Source organism: Vidua macroura, chromosome Z (assembly GCF_024509145.1).
Source record: "Vidua macroura isolate BioBank_ID:100142 chromosome Z, ASM2450914v1, whole genome shotgun sequence".
NCBI lineage: Eukaryota > Metazoa > Chordata > Aves > Passeriformes > Viduidae > Vidua > Vidua macroura.
This window is the reverse complement of record NC_071611.1, coordinates 38,301,707-38,304,189: the sequence shown is the minus strand read 5'-3', so window position 1 is coordinate 38,304,189 and position 2,483 is coordinate 38,301,707. Positions and strand designations below refer to the sequence as shown.

Sequence of the window (2,483 nt, the reverse complement as noted above, 5' to 3'; positions counted from 1 at the left end):
TGATAGCAGTGTATGTATGTGAATATAGCTTTCTGTTCAAAAGGTGGCTGAGAAACCTCTGCGTCTTGTGGCATTGACCTTAACACCAGGTGTGCCCTGTGCAACATGATCCTTTGAAACTCAGTGAAAGTTTCTGGTAATGCTTTTTTTCTTGCAGAGTCCCATTTCTTAAATCAATTCTCCCTGAGATTTGTTTTCATTTATTTACAGGTTGAAATGCAAGCATCCACACTTAATACTCTAATTGCATCTTTGTTGTAGTAGTCACAGACAACATCACATAGCCAAAATGGTAACAAACTAGGTAGTATTTTATTTCATGTTTTCTGTCAAACTTTTGCATGACTTGGTTAGAGAGAGGAGTCCCTCCCAGAGGAAACAGCTGAACATCCACACAGCATTAGCCAGCTGCATTTGAAGGTGGAATAAGGAATAGAATGAACTTCCAAAAGAACAATCCTAGTATGGAAGAGAGCCATAAAATGATTTAAAGTAGTGAAACAGCAAAGAGAAAGCACTGTGGGTTTCCTATGACAACTATTACTTTGTCTCTTCCTCTGACTCATGATATCTTGTAATCTTTTAGTTTTTCTTTCTAAAAGATTTGAAAGGACAGAATGAACTGAACTTCTGTGTTCAAAATAGTGTGTTAAGGGTAGAGGTTTTTTTGTTTTATGGTTTTTGTTTTCCTTAGTTGCTATGTGGGTTGTTTTTTGGTTTTGGTTTTTTTTTTTTTTTTGGTTTTCTTTGGTTTGTTTTTTTTTATATTCAGAAGCTTCAATTCTCATTGGTTCATATCCTCAGGAATAAATCAGTAAGGTGTTAAAATCAATGTCAGTATCTCCATGGGGGAAAAAGGGATCTCAACAGTCCAAATTACCATATTTTCTGGCTCTTCAGAAACTGAAGAAGAACATCTGAATTGGAGAAAAGCTGCTGTCAACTGTGCTGCTTATTTTTTTCTCAAGATACTAGATTATGAGTTGAGACTTGTTTTGGCAGTAAAATTACTGCTCTTTGCCAAAAGTGAAAGAGGGAATAGAAAATGGGGAAAACCCTGACTGCCATCAAAACCTCTGGAGTGCCATAAATAGACAGTATTTTGGGTGCATTCCTTACATATCCTCCCAGAACATAAACATGATTTGCAGCCCTTCACGTACAAACTTTCTTTTCTGGTTACTAAAGATTCCATCATTGCCATCATTGGTGATTCTTCCTGAAGGACAGAAGAACTAAAGTAGAATCAAATGCTGTAAAAGTGCAGTTTTGGGGGGCTTTCTCTCACCTTCAGTGCTAGGATTTCTACCTCAGAACCTTTTTTTGTTTGAGTCACAACTTAGATCTCTGGTTTGTCACAAATATTCTCTGCTCTGGATATCAAGCAGGTAAATGCAGACAGCATTTGCAGGTAGACTGCAAAATGGTACAGTTCACTAACTGAAGTAAAAGCAGTTGAGTTTTCCAGTGCTGAAACCTTGGTGCAATATGACGTCACCAGCCTTGGTTACAGTGCAAATCTTTTACAGCATAAGGAAACATTACTTCCTTAAGTAGATCTTCATTAATGGCAGAAAATCAAAGAGGCACAGGGAGGTTTGGAGCTTGAATGTGTCTAGAAATAGTATGTCTGGGATTTTTCCCTATCAGGTTGAGATACAATTTGAAGGAAACATATCAGGAATGAATCAAGCATTATTAGTAAATGTAAGATCTCATTAGATTTTAAATTTTTTTAAAAATGAGTTCTCTTTTAAATGCAAGGGAATGGTTCCAGCTGCATTAGACTTCCTGCTCATGTTGATGGGGTTGATTTTGACTTTAAGAGTCAAGAGATTGACTACTTTTTGTCAGCAGTCAAATATAGTTTAATGTAGCAAGTAATATCTCTGCAGCACTAGTACTGCATTTGCGCTCCTCTGAAACTATCCCTACAATGCATTGGCAAGAAAGTCTTACATTATACTGGAACAATTTTGAAAGCAAAGATAAAACAAGTTATGAATTTTTAATCTATTTATGTAACCTACTGTGTTAAATGATTGTTTGCAGTTAAGGAAATACATTTAGCTTTCTAGTATGTGCCAAAACTATTCACAGTATTTAATTTTCTCAGGAAGTAAATGTTCCTGGAATGCATTTCTTAGTGGTGAATGGATTGCCCTTGACTTCTGGGGAGTTATCTATTCATGGACTGTGTTTGGGAAGCTTTTTCTTCCAGTTCTCCAGAGCCTGCAGCTGATTTCATCTCTGGTTTGCTTCTTGAAAATAGATTCAAGTACTCACTGCTCATTACCAACAGGCAGCACAATTCTGTGTTGTAGTGCTCATAGTCTGGTATCTGGGGATATCTGTTACCACAGATCTCTGAAGTCTTTTCTATAATGATCCTCACATGCATGGCAGCATAATACATTGCCCAGTGCTAATGGTTAAAAAAACCCAACTAATCTGCACCCCCTTTCAAGCACTACGTAATTTCT

General features: G+C 36.9%; 1 long non-coding RNA gene across 1 annotated transcript; it reads right to left on the bottom strand.

Moving 5' to 3' along the window:
* Nucleotides 1-290: 290 nt before the first annotated feature.
* On the bottom strand, nucleotides 291-1,424 carry LOC128822243 (uncharacterized). Its single transcript, XR_008441410.1, has 4 exons — nucleotides 1,289-1,424; nucleotides 1,120-1,219; nucleotides 881-917; nucleotides 291-459 (listed from the first exon to the last, which is right to left on the bottom strand). It is a non-coding gene; the product is annotated as an uncharacterized LOC128822243 (long non-coding RNA).
* Nucleotides 1,425-2,483: the final 1,059 nt, after the last annotated feature.